At 43.4% G+C, this 14,931-nt stretch overlaps 1 long non-coding RNA gene across 1 annotated transcript in view; it reads left to right on the top strand.

Annotated features, from left to right (window-relative positions):
- Positions 1 to 14,931, top strand: part of LOC142100191 (uncharacterized) — a 39,636-nt gene that overhangs the window by 12,340 nt on the left and 12,365 nt on the right. Inside the window, exon 2 of the long non-coding RNA XR_012678760.1 lies at positions 14,650 to 14,828. This is a non-coding gene — a long non-coding RNA (uncharacterized LOC142100191). The remainder of the gene's footprint in view (positions 1 to 14,649; positions 14,829 to 14,931) is intronic.

Raw genomic sequence — 14,931 nt, 5'->3', positions numbered from 1 at the left:
TCTTCTTTTCTCTTTTATTCCCATTGGAATATCACATTTCTGAAGCGAGTTATGTTACTCTACGATGTGTCGAAGTCAGCAAATTGGATAAAGTCATTTCAATTAAAGTCTAGCAAACTTGGTTGTCTTTGTCTGAAAAGATGCGTACGGTACGCTATGTCGTACAAGGGCACGCTACGGCGTGAAAGGGCGTACGCATCCACTACACGTGGCAGCAACAGTAATTGGTCTTTTACCATACATTTGCACAAACACGCATACTTATAAAATAGTACACATTATTGGTAGTTGCAACACATAGTCAGTTATGTCGAAATATAGTAGTATTTATATGTTATATCAGAGTTACATGCATATTAGTGAAATACACAGAACGGGTTAAAGGAATAACATCATGAGTGGTATCATAATGAACCTTGTTACATATCCTACTGTTTGGTGCGCTCTGCGAGGGAATCGCAGAGTGCATACGCAAGTTATGAATGATAGGGAATTATGAACTACTTAAGAGTAAGGAATTCTGGCGGGAAGAGCAGAGCATACCCCCTGCAGAGATGACCCCCTCCTTTGGATTCCTTAGGATGAACCAGCCAATGATTGACGACCCCTTGGACATTCCTGAGACCCGGACCAATAGATGCAAGCCATACCATCTTCATTGTATTACTGTACTTGATTGTGAATATAAGCAGCAGCTTGTGATCCAGAGTGCAGACTTCTTGTCCCCAGACTTCAGGATTGAATGACTGCACTGGATCCAGAGCGCCTGCGTTAAGTAACGGCTGTATTTACTATTACATCGCTTGAGCATATTTTTTTCCACTTATTGCGAATAAATCTTTGTGCGTTGGAAACACAAATCGAGGTTCGACAATCGTTATTGGTTAGCGACAATACGCACATTACAATTTGGGGGCTCGTGAGCTTTGGAGGTTTCGTTGCCGATGATACGCAAGACCAACGGATTTCGGTTCCTCAACAAAGGGTGGAGACGCGTCATAAACGGGTAAGAACGCATGGTGTTCAAAACCTGAATTTTACTCTGTGTTGCGAAACCGAATGTCCGTTTTGCATTATCTAGGGCACGCTAACTAGAACCTAGGGACAAAAGAGAAAACTGTTTCTTTTTTCTGTCATTGTGCGTTTTAACTGTATTGCATTGTTTAGCGTATGTGTACTTCCTGCTGTGCGTACGCGAACTTCCGGTAAACTTGCCACGTGGTTAAACAATCGTGTTGATAGTTATTATACATGCATAGTATAATTACTTGTGAAAGCCTCTGAGACATTATTACTATTGTTGGGAACTTTTGATTTTCTGCGCAGAAAAGGTGTATAGTGTGTGATGTTGTAACGTAGATACACTGTTTTATTGTTGAGGTGCTCAGTTGCTGTCTGACGAGGCGGATTGCCCAACTGAAGGACGGTATACAGGGCAGGTATACCGAATGCGAAAACTGGGTTTTCGCAAAGCGCTACCAATAGATCGCAAGGTTTGCTAATAATTAGTATTGGTAGGCAGTGCGATCCGGTCGCACCGTGAGTGCGAATTGGTGAAGCAGCTAGGAGGAATTATACTGGAAAGGCAGGTTGATTGTATCGACTTTGCGCTCCCAGCGATAATAAACTCAGCAGATTTTGTGGTTTAGCCAGGGTATCGAGGAGCTGATAGCCCTTGGGGCCCACAGTGATATTTCTGTATTAGGGAAAAGCGAGTGAGCGCGGCTAAAGGAAATACGTTCACCGAGGATTATAGATCTCTAGCGGTGAGTATAGCAACAGAGTTGAAATTATTAGGTGGAAAGAACAGAGCATTGCGGTGTGTCTGTATTTCACATTTGGCCGGAAGGAACAGAGCATTGCGGTGTGTCTGTGTTCCGGGTAGAAGGTATATTGTTCAACATGGGTGCTAAGCATACGCTAGAGATGGTCAGTGTACTGCCTAAGGAAGGCCCTATTGGTTCAGCGAGGTTTCTCATGTGTAAGAAGTATGGTGCATATGCAACTGTGTATTGTGACACGTGGGTCGGGATGACCAAAGCTTGTGATAGGCCTTTCCCAACAATAGGGAGTTTTAATGCAGAGGTACTGAATACTGTAAAAGATAGAATATGGTTGATCAAGTCAACGAAAAAGAGAAATAGACATAATGATTGTTTAAAATTGTGGCAAATGGAAGGTAATACGTTGCAGAGCAGCGAATGCAAACCGGAAATAGGCGTGGTGAAAAGCGCGCGCAAGGCGGATGTAACCATTGAGAAGCGTGGCGAACTCAGCGCAAGCGCGCCCCCCGCCACCTTATGTGGCGGGAGGGGTAAGTACAGCCGTTGTTAAAACTGAAAATAGAAAAATTACTAAGTTGTACCCTGTTTTAAATCAGTTTCAATCAAGTGTATCTGAAAACGAAGATGAACCCACTGTGATTTCGGCCATTGCCCATGCTGTTAATGTACTAGAGGCTCAACGCAAGTATGAGAAAATGGCTGAGATAGGTGAGAGTAGCGTGATCACTAGGAGTGAAAGTGTTCTAAATCTAGGGCCTGTAAATCCTGTAGCGTCCCCTGAAGTTAGTGTACCAGAGGGTGTGTTCCCGGTCCGCACAATATCAGTTCCCAATGGGAAACCAGATAAGGATGGTATAGTTCCTTTAAGAAATGTTACAATGCATTGTCCCTGGACTAGATCAGAATTACGTTCCATTATGACTGAATTCCCAGATCCTAGAAAAGAGTTAGCTAAATGTCAGAAATTTGTTAAAGACTTAGGGAATGCTCATGAACCAACCAGTAAGGATTGGCGGGTAGTGTTGAGGGCGTGTCTTCCTCCCAATACTAACATACAAAAATTTATTGGAGATTGTTTGTTGGAGGAAGATGACACCCTGACTGATGAGATTAACCAACGGAATATAGAACAAATTGTCAAACACTTAGCCATCTGTTTTCCAGTAGTAGTAAATTGGAGTAAGATTTTCACCATTAAACAAAAGGATAGTGAAACTGCCTCAGATTACTTTGCTAGAGCTATAACAGCGATTGCACGATTTACTGGGATATCCAACATAAGTGAGGACCCACATCACAGAGAGGTAGCTGTAGGGGTACTGATGGATGGCCTTAGGGAAAATTTAAAGACGAGAGTACAAACCACATTACCTAATTGGAGAGGCGTCACGGTAGACTTCCTTAGGGAGTCTGCTGTGGAGCATGACAAGAACCTTTTTAGAAAAAGGGAAGAGAAAAGTGATAGGTTAATGACGGTAAGTATACAGGCTCTAGAAGGGGTGCATACACGACCACCAGCATACAACCCATATAACAGGAAACCTAAAGTGATCAGGTGTTTCAACTGTAACGAGGAAGGACATTACAGGAGAGATTGTAATAAAGAAAGACTCAATACACATAGGGGTGGGTCACATAGATATCCTCCAAGAAAGGATTCACATAGACTAGAAGACTCACATCTACCCGCGCATATTACGGCAGCAAATGCTGCGCGGGAAATCAATAGTCAGCGCTAGGGGTCAGGTCATACCTGTAGTCTACAGCCAGTGAGGTTAACTGAGAGTCAGAGTGAAGAACCAACAATGATAGTTGACATAGCTGGCAGGAAACAAACTTTTCTTGTAGATACAGGGGCGGCCCGATCTGTGATAACCTCTCCTTTCAATCTACAGGTGACCAGCAAAACTATTCCAGCTATGGGGGTGACGGGAAAAGTGTTACATTATCCTCTAACTAAACCCGCCGAAGTTACTATCGGGCCTCTGCATACTAAGCATTCGTTTCTCTTGGCTGCAGCGGCTCCTACTAACTTGCTAGGGAGAGACTTGTTATGTAAAATGGGATGTGTCATATACTGTACTTCAGATGGTGTGTTCCTAGATATACCCGAGAGGGTTGCACATGAGGTACAGGACATATTGGACACCCCTCCAAGGTTAATGTTACACTCTCCTGTTATAGAACAAAGTCCATCTCAAGTAAAAGGGATGTTGCTGGAAATACCAGGTTCCCTATGGACCAGAGATGGACAGGACACTGGACTGATGGCAAACGTAGCCCCTGTCATGGTCAATCTAAAAAGTGGTAGGATAGCTCCAAAAATCCCACAGTATCCATTAAAACCGGAGGTGGAACTAGGGGTATATCCTGTTATTGAGAGGCTGTTACAACAAGGGATTTTAATTCGTACAGCCAGTACAGCAAATAGTCCCATTTTCCCTGTGAAGAAGAGTGGGGGGAGGGGCTATAGATTAGTCCAGGACTTAAGGGGAATTAACAAAGTTGTTGAGAGCCAATTCCCCGTAGTGCCGAATCCAGCTGTCATCCTCATGCAGATTCCACCGTCTGCCAGTCATTTTACTGTCATTGGTCTATGTTCTGCTTTCTTTTCAGTCCCTCTTCACCCTGACTGCCAATACCTTTTTGCATTCTCCTACAGGGGAGTGCAATACACATGGACCAGACTACCCCAGGGGTTCATTGACAGCCCCAGTATTTTCTCCCAAGCCTTACATGACTGTTTGCAATCCTTTCAACCCCACAATGGGTCTGTTCTAATTCAATATGTGGACGATTTGTTGTTGTGCTCTGATTCTTTTATGTCATGTTTACATGATACTAAATTGTTGTTGCTTCATCTTTCACAAACAGGGCACAAGGTGGCAAAGGATAAATTACAGCCATGTCAGACTAAGGTCAAATACTTAGGACACTGCCTCACTAAGGGGCTAAGACACCTGACAACCGACAGAATTGAGGCCATACAACACATGACCCTGCCGCAGAGCCAGAAGCAGATTCGTACTTTCTTGGGGATGTGTGGATACTGTAGGTCCTGGATCCCAGGTTTTTCTATTCTGGCATTACCATTGCAGGAGCTAGTCTCTTCCTCAAAACCAGAACGTGTCATACACACAGAAGAGTCGGAGCAAGCGTTCTTTAATCTTAAAGATAGTCTGACAAGAGCACCTGCATTGGGAATACCTGATTATGAAAAGCCTTTTGAGCTATTTTGTACAGAAGCTGATGGCTGTGCAGCAGGTGTCCTCACACAGAAACATGGTGACGCTAGCAGACCGGTAGCATACTACAGTGCACAATTAGACAATGTGGCAAGGTCACTCCCAACATGTCTCAGAAGTGTAGCAGCAACGGCCCTTCTAGTAAGTAAGAGCGAGGATGTAGTATTAGGACATAATTCAACCATCTATACACCCCATGCTGTATCAGCTCTGTTAAATTCAGCCCAAACCAGACATGTTTCTTCAGCTAGATTCACAAAGTGGGAACTAGCCCTGATGGCACCCTCAAACATCACCATCAAACGATGTAGCACCCTAAATCCAGCTACATACCTTCCGTATGTGTCTCAAGAGACACAAAGGGTGGGAGGTGAGGAGACCCTGGTTGATGATGAGTTAGGCAAGAATACTGACACGCATGACTGTATGGAACACCTGAATCAGACCTTTACTGCAAGGCCCGACATACGTGACACCCCCTTAGAAAATGTAGATTTTACGTTTTATACAGACGGAAGTTGCCATAGACAGACAGAGACAGGAGAGCTATGTACTGGTTACGCTGTTGTAGACGATCAGGATGTGGTAGAAGCTGAACCCCTTGGTCCACCTCACTCAGCCCAGGTGGCGGAACTAGTAGCACTAAGGAGAGCGTGTGAATTGGCAGAGGGTAAATCAGCCAACATATATACTGACTCTAGGTACGCCTTCGGGGTAGTGCATGATTTTGGGGCCCTTTGGCGTCTTAGAAACTTTACGACAGCAGCAGGTACACCAGTGGCACACTCACAACACATAAAAGGACTTCTGACAGCGATACAGTTACCCAGAACAGTAGCCGTCATAAAGTGCAAAGCCCATACCTTTGAAGAAGACCCAGTGTCATTGGGCAACAACAGGGCAGACGAAGCTGCTAAATGGGCAGCAGGGCAACCTATGACTGTATCGACCGAGACTATGATGGTTTTTCAGACATTAGACACGCAGAAATTAATTGAAATGCAAGATTTGTGTTCCCTGCAGGAGAAGGCGGTCTGGAAGGCGAAGGGATGTGGTCAAGAGTCCTCAGGACTCTGGAGGGATGGACAAGGTAAGCCTGTAGCTCCCCGAACATACTATCCAAGCCTGGCTGAAGCAGCACACGGCCTGACTCACCTGGGTAAAGAAGGTATGTGCAAACTGGTGAGAGCATACTGGTGTGCTCCCGGATTTTCCTCTCAAGCTGGTAAGAAAGCAATGTCATGTCTTACTTGTTTGAGGAAAAATGTTGGGAAAACTATTCCAACTGAGCCATCCCACATCCCTCCTACAGACGGACCTTTTCAGGTAATACAAATTGACTATATCCAACTACCACCGTGCAGGAATCTGAAGTATGTGTTAGTGTGTATTGATGTGTTTTCCGGTTGGGTAGAAGCATATCCGGCAGCCACTAATACTGCTGTGTTCACTGCAAAGAAAATTGTACAAGACTTTGTGTGTAGGTTCGGTATCCCTAGAATCATTGAAAGTGATAGGGGTACCCATTTTACTGGTGATGTCTTCCAAAATATGTGTAAACTCATGGGAATCAGTAGCAGACTTCACACCCCTTACCGACCACAAGCCAGTGGTAAGGTGGAGAGAGTAAACGGTACTATCAAGAACAAACTAGGTAAGATAATGGCTGAAACTGGGTTGGCATGGCCTGAGGCTTTGCCGTTGGTCCTCCACAGCATTCGAACCACTCCTAGACCTCCTCTTAATCTGTCCCCCTTTGAGATACTGTTCGGACGACAACCTCATTTGATCGTGAGTCCACAAGACGACTTAAAGTGTAATAATGAAGTGACTGTACAATATCTTATAAGAATGAGTAGACAGCTGAAACAACAACAACAAAAACTAAAAATGCTGTCACCTGGTATGCCAGAAACGAACTGTCATGATGTTGAACCTGGAGACTATGTTATGATCCGCAATTTCTTACGTTCAGGTTGTTTAACAGACCGTTGGGAAGGCCCGTACCAAGTGCTGCTGACCAGTACTACATCACTGAAGGTTGCAGAGAGAGACACTTGGGTCCATTCCACCCACTGCAGGAGAGTCCATAATCCGGAGAAAGTGCAAGACAAGACTCAGACCGACGACATAGAGCTGTCACTTGTGAGCCTGTTCCGGGAGACCTAAAGCCTGCAGTTAAGACACCTGAACCAGAGACGTTGCCTCAGAACTATCTTTCCAGCGATGGAGTGGCGGTTTTTGTTTTTCTTTTGTTCCAGGATTTTCCTTGTTTTTACTTTTTCTAGGACATTCTATTTTTGTGAAGGAGAATGGAGGATGGAGGAGAGTTCTGGGAGTGATGCGGATGAAATGGAGGCCGAAGAAAAGTTAATAGGATATCCTGAGCAGCACATTATCAAACTTGGTCCAGGGGTTATGAAAAGGTCTGCTAGCTCAGGAACTCGGAGGCAGTGTGAGGGGCTATTGTCTGATGAGTATTGTATCTGCAAGTTCTGCAACTCCCTAGTTGACGAGAGATGCATCCAACGATGCCAGTCCACCAGTACTCTGAATATAGGCGGGCATCCATTGGAGGATTATCACTCCCTGGTGGGTAAGGTGCTAAGCCAAACTGAGTGTTGGGTGTGCTCTCACGTGCCTCAAGGGCAGCATAACATAGGACTAGTGCCATTCCCGCTAAACATATCCGAAGTACTCGAATTAAGGGGTGGGAGGCCCATAGAAGGGAGGTACAATAACACTAGGTCCCCTAGTCTGACGCTTCGACAATACTCCATAGGCAGATCGTTGCTGTGCCTAAACATATCTCATGCAAAGCGCCTGGAGAATTGGGAGGCTGACCTATCAGATCAGACAATGGCTCGCCACACTCATTTTAGAGAGAGACCCACAAGGTCACTACTAGGCAGGAATGCTGATGGAAGTCACAAGTTAGGGCGTATAACCAAACATAAGAAGGTATCTATTGGAAAAGTCTCTACAGATAAATGTGAAAATATCATTAATGCCGACACGTGTCTAGAGCAGATGGAGACACTAGGCATGGGTAGTTTTATCAAAACTCTGTGTGATATAATTCATGGGCATACTGTTCCTTATGTTCTCCCTGATGATGTGTATTTTGTTTGTGGGAGGAAAGCTTATTCCTGGGTGACTCCGAGTTCCAAGGGCTTGTGTTTCTTAGCTAAACTGGTTCCTGAAATCATGACTATTACTCATGAAGAAATGGTAGATATTCACAAGACTACATCACCACCATACATACACACACAGTATGAACACCGTGGCAAGAGAAATATGATTCCTGGTGAGGAACCCATAGCTACAAAATTGATTAGTGAAACTGCTGGTTTCCAAGTTATGGTTGCTCTAGATCTCACCAGGACCGCTCGGGGAACATTAAACTTTAAGTATATCCAAGACCTAGCTAAATTAATAGATAATATCACCGAGATGTATGATGACACTTTCAGGTATACTGGAAGGGAGCTACAAGCGTACAAGAAGGAGTTGGTGCAACATAGACTGGTACTAAATTATCTCACCTCTATTACTGGTGGGTACTGTGTGACACTGGCCACCCAGTTCGGTGTCAAATGTTGCACGTACATTACTAATAATACGGAAGACCCTAAAGAGGTTATAGACCGGAAGATGGATGAAATTTTGCAGCTGAAATGGGAATTTCGAAAGAGCCATAATTCTTCGTTATATGAGGTCGGGGAAAAGGTGGCGGGTTGGTTCTCATGGTTGAACCCAGCAAAATGGTTCTCTGGTCTGGGGGAGTGGGTACAGGAAATGATTGCGAGTGTAGGTAAGCTCCTTCTCCTTATACTGGGTGTCATCTTAGCAATTGGTTTAGTTGTCAAATGTGTTCCTACTGTGTTGAAGTGTGGAAAACGGTCTCATAAGAGTAACACTGAGAAAGAGACTGAAAGGGTGGTACCAGATACCGAGATCATGGTCTGTGAAGAAGTATTGTATAATCCTGAACTTGAAACGGTGATTGGGTGATAGTTTATTACACTATCAAAGGGTGGAACTGTCGAAGTCAGCAAATTGGATAAAGTCATTTCAATTAAAGTCTAGCAAACTTGGTTGTCTTTGTCTGAAAAGATGCGTACGGTACGCTATGTCGTACAAGGGCACGCTACGGCGTGAAAGGGCGTACGCATCCACTACACGTGGCAGCAACAGTAATTGGTCTTTTACCATACATTTGCACAAACACGCATACTTATAAAATAGTACACATTATTGGTAGTTGCAACACATAGTCAGTTATGTCGAAATATAGTAGTATTTATATGTTATATCAGAGTTACATGCATATTAGTGAAATACACAGAACGGGTTAAAGGAATAACATCATGAGTGGTATCATAATGAACCTTGTTACATATCCTACTGTTTGGTGCGCTCTGCGAGGGAATTGCAGAGTGCATACGCAAGTTATGAATGATAGGGAATTATGAACTACTTAAGAGTAAGGAATTCTGGCGGGAAGAGCAGAGCATACCCCCTGCAGAGATGACCCCCTCCTTTGGATTCCTTAGGATGAACCAGCCAATGATTGACGACCCCTTGGACATTCCTGAGACCCGGACCAATAGATGCAAGCCATACCATCTTCATTGTATTACTGTACTTGATTGTGTATATAAGCAGCAGCTTGTGATCCAGAGTGCAGACTTCTTGTCCCCAGACTTCAGGATTGAATGACTGCACTGGATCCAGAGCGCCTGCGTTAAGTAACGGCTGTATTTACTATTACATCGCTTGAGCATATTTTTTTCCACTTATTGCGAATAAATCTTTGTGCGTTGGAAACACAAATCGAGGTTCGACAATCGTTATTGGTTAGCGACAATACGCACATTACAGATGCTCGATTGAAAATTTTGTACCTAGTGCAATATGCTGTTGAACTATTCGTATGCTTGTAAACTCATGTGAACTGTTAATGCTGTTCCAAAATAAACAGTTTAAACAAAAATAAAAAAAGAGAAGAGTTTTCAAAGAGCGTCTAAATATTTGAAGGCTGTGAGAAAGCCTGATTGGGCGTGGTAGGGAATACCATAAGTGGGGAGCAGCACGGGAGAAGTCTTGTAGGCGGGGGTGAGATGTGGTTAACAGAGAGGAGACAAGGTGCAGGTCAGAGGTAGATCTAAGAGGGCGGGAGGGAGAGTATTTTGATATGAGATTTGAGATGTATGAAGGGGTGATGTTTCCAAACCATGTTGCTGTCCATCCAAACCACATTTAATTCACCCAAATTGTGCTTGGACCTATCCCTTTGGGGTCTGAGAGTTGGGACAGTCCCTCCAAAATCTGGGCCATTAGGAGGTTTTCAATGTACTAGAATTAGGAAATGCTCAGTAAAATTTTACAATTGCTCAGAAAAAAAGGTAGGATGACAGGATGTCCCATCTGAAGGAAGTCCAGAATCATGGATGGGTGCTACCAGGGCCCTCTTAAGAACATCTTGGGCCCCCGGGCACAGCAGTGCACCGGGGCCCCTATATATACAAAAAAAAATAATGATTATATATATGGGCCCTGCAGCCCAGGGGGGCCCGTCGGAGGCAGCAAAAAAGAAAAACCTGGAAAAAAAAAAGACAATACTTACCTTGCGGTCAGCTGGCGATCCGGCTCCCTCCCTGGTCTCCACCTCCGTCGCGCTCTGCAATGGATGTCGGGCGGGCGTGATGATGTCACGCCCAACATGCACTGCTAGCGCCACACGGATGTGGAGACCAGGGAGGGAGCCGGATCGCCAGCTGACCGCAAGGTAAGAATTGTCTTCTTTTTTTTTTTTCAGTTTTTTTTTTTTTTTTTGCTGCCTCCAACGGGCCCCCCCTGGGCTGCAGGGCCCCCGGGCACCTGCCCATTGTGCCCAATGGGAAAGACGGCCCTGGGTGCTACTGGATTTTATTGCATACCGAACAGGTTATTAACAAGTCATAACTCAACAGTGCAAAGTGGTTATAGTCTGTTCTAGAGTCCACCCAAATAACGGTGATAAACAATGCTCCTTTCTGTTAACCCCGTTGGCCCCCCTCCCCAACAAGCGTCAGTCATATGTTTACGTTGCTACTGGAATGGTAAATACCAACTGGTCCTTGTTTGGCACTTGGGGACATGCCAAATTGGGACTAGAGGGATATCACGGCTGGTCTCCAATTTTCCTGATCTGCCCCTGGCCGCGTGTCCCCCATATTTAATAGGAAACCCCATAGTTACACGGTCAGGGCGTGTCTCTGGTGTGATTCTAGCTATGCATGCAGTTGTTGACTCGGCAACGGCCCTCGGTGATCCGGCAGGGAGAGGCACCCTGGGTGGGTGCTTCTGTTGGTCTCCATTATCCGTTCTTCCACTGATCGGTATGTCTCCTCAGCCCAGCTATCAGCTATCGGCTTTCTTCGGTAACGTAGCTGGTATAGGTCTATAAGTCGTTCTTCACATATACTATGTCTGTAAGAAAGGATTGCAATTACAAAATGATAAATACTAGATGAAACAAGCTAGATGTATGCTCTTTGTAACATTATATAAATGTATCAAACTCTTTTTTATTACGCAGAGTCTGATAGTATTTGCACTGTAACCATTCCAAGGTTTTAATTGAATACAGGTTGGTCTATCCCGGTGAACAGTCTAATGCTCTCATTGGCTACAAATTGGGTCCGGCACTGTATAATTTCTGATGCTGTGATTGGCTACTGGTTTGTCTATCTCTGTGAACATTCTAATGCTCTGATTGGCTACAGGTTAGTTCTGGCACTGTATAATTTCTGATGCTGTGACTGGCTACCGGTTGGTCTATCTCTGTGAACATTCTAATGCTCTGATTGGCTACAGGTTAGTTCTGGCACTGTATAATTTCTGATGCTGTGATTGGCTACCTGTTGGCCTACCCCCTTGAATATTGCAATGCTCTTTTTTGACTGTAATTTGAGCTAGCAGCTTAAGTCTTCTGGTACACTGGCTACTTAAATGCATACCAACAAAACAAATATAATAGGTACTTACCCCAGTAAAACTTTGCCCATAAATATCTTGCATTATTCTCACCCTCTGGACCCCGGACCATTACACAGTTTGCGCTGTAGTGTGGCCATCATCTGTCTCCACTAAAAACATTTCCTCTGAATTATTATCTTATTTGGTTTCATGCAGCTCTATCATGCAAAACACTAATGCAAGTTTACAAATATGCTGTAAAGCTTTTGAAAAGTCAGGCGACGTTTGTTTTTCATCTCCTCTGGGTATTATTCAGCGGAGGAACGCTCAAAACAAAACAAAACAAAACAAAACACACAGTTTTCAAGCTTGGAAAATTAGTAGTAATAAAGCATTCTGTGAATATAGCAATTTTTTTGTTGTGCCAGAGAACATTGGCCAATTTACAAGCTTTTATGTATTTATTTTTAAAAACATATCAGTGTGGTACCTTTCAGAGTAGCATTTAGTAATGTTAAAACCAAAAATAAATCTCCATTTCTTAAAGTGGATAAGTCTATCGGAATTTAAAATTGACATTTACAACTGGCATATTACACAAAAACTGCCTATATTTAATGCTAGTTAGTTGTTCCTTAAATGTTGTTATTATTTTTGTAGTTAGTTTCTATTTGAGCTTTGCCACCATCCCCTCCATAATTCCTGTATCTATGGTTCCTAATACTGCTGCTTTAGACAGCTGAAAGGAACATTTCAAAAGTTAATTTTTTTATGTTGTTTAACACATTGTCATCAGGAAATGTCATTGCTGTTTTAAAAACCACCAATTATGACACAAATTTGGTGGTTCCCCAACTTATTAAAGAAAATACCCTCCTTTGGAACATACGTAGGGTGTGGTACATCATAAGTGCCAACTCTCCCTGAATGTTAGGGGGACTCCCTGAAATAGGGGTGATCTCCCTCACTCCCTGAAGAGTCTGGCATTCTCCCTGATGCTGAGCCAGTACAAGACGTGGTTGGCTTCGCTATCTGTGGCAGTTCAGAAATTGTGTCCTATGTTCATGTGTTGATACCTATGGAGGTGGCCATTTTCATGGAGACCAAGATTTAATCAAAGACTGAGAGGTAAGACAACATGGCTTCAGTAATGGAGACAGAAATGTAAAAGACACTTCAGTCTCTAGAGATTCATTAGCTGCATAGTTGCCTACTCTCCCGGAATGTCCGGGAGACTCCCGCATCTCTGGGAGACCTCCCAGGCTTCCGGGAAAGCAGAGCAACCTCCCGGTTCTAGCCCCGGTAATAGATAAGTTGGGGGTGAGGCGGGGGGGCTTAATGACACAAATATTGTGTCTTCTTAGCCCCTTGCTGTAATTGGGCAAAAATGTGACAATCATTTAGGGGGCGGAGCCAACATGATGCGATTTGTCAAGCCCCGCCCCGCCCCCCTACACCCACCTCCCCTGGGATCTCCCTGAAGCCAATGAGGAAAAGTACCTCAGTAAGTACCACATACTTGCCAACTGGGCCTGAGTCATTAAGGAGTACAAAGCTTAAAAAAAGAGTAACTTTATACCTGGGCAAAACCATTTTGCATTGGAGGGGGAGGTAATTTTAAAATGTGGGGATAGTTATGTAGTTGGGATAGGGCATGTTCTAGATCAACTTTAAATTTCAGTGTAAAAATAAAGCTTTCAAGTATTTGTGTGCTTTATGAAAAAACAGACGGCATTTAACTTATGTGAAAAATAATAAACTAATTTGCACCCCTTGCATTGTAACATGGTTTGTCCCAGAGAACATTTACACCTTTTTTTGCCTTACTTTCCTTAATAACTCAGGCCCTATATCTTTATAAGGGATAGTTTAGATTACAGTGCTCTACAAGCAGGGTTTGGTCACTGTCTCTCCCGCTTTGTGGGTTTCACTGATCCTATCTCTCCCGGCATCACAGCCACCTGATTGGTCGCTCCACATCTCGCGGTTGTCCTAGGTGGCACCAACCTGAATCAGACTTGTCCCATGTGGATGTGTTGCCTATAGCCCATAGCAACCAATCAGATTCTAGCTATCATTTATCTTGAACATTCTAGAGAACGATAGCTAGAATCTTATTGGTTGCTATGGGCAACACATCCACATTTCCTTTTTAGAAGGTTTTAATAAATCAATCCCTTAGGTCTGAAATCTATAAATGTTTCTCATCCACATCTTGGTGTAATCAATAGTAACTACCAATGATATTTTCTGGTGATTGACTGGTCTCCTTTAAGACAATATAGATTCCACTAATACTAACTTTAAATAAGTTACCAAATAACTTACAATTTTTAATTATTATTATTATTATTATTATTAACATTTATTTATATAGTGCCAAAATATTACCGTTTAAATTTCCATAATGTGTATTACCAATGTGCAATCTTAGACTATATTAATGCAATCATTATTTACTTTCCCATAGGAAAATTCAAGAGTATTATGAGGTTTGTTTTTGTCTTAGCTGAGTTTTGAATTAATGTTTGTTTCTCAGTCATAAAATCATCCATCATTGCAGTGGGAGCAATCACTTCAGTTTTAATTCTGATGTTCTGCAACTAAATCATACTTTATCTTTCCCCCCCCTCCCCCCCTCGCGGAATTTCCAGTGGTGAAGTGACAAGTGGAGGGAAATACCACGATCAGGGCTGGTGAAACCCCATATTAGACGAGACAATCTGTTCACTTGGAGCCTTGGCACAGAATGGCAGAAGAATAAATTGATCGGGAATATCATTAGCCAATCACAAGTGGTTTCCAGCGCTAGTTGGCATGTGATTGGCTTGCGGTAGGTGGAGTCTTTGGTACTTTGATCACATATAAATAGAGAAGATTAATTGAAAATCTGTTGACGTGGGGAAAAAACAATTAACAATGTTGTGCAGCTCTAC

This window comes from Mixophyes fleayi, chromosome 8, assembly GCF_038048845.1.
Source record: "Mixophyes fleayi isolate aMixFle1 chromosome 8, aMixFle1.hap1, whole genome shotgun sequence".
Lineage (NCBI taxonomy): Eukaryota > Metazoa > Chordata > Amphibia > Anura > Limnodynastidae > Mixophyes > Mixophyes fleayi.
Note: the sequence above shows the minus strand (reverse complement) of the source record. Positions and strands in the feature narration are given on the sequence as shown.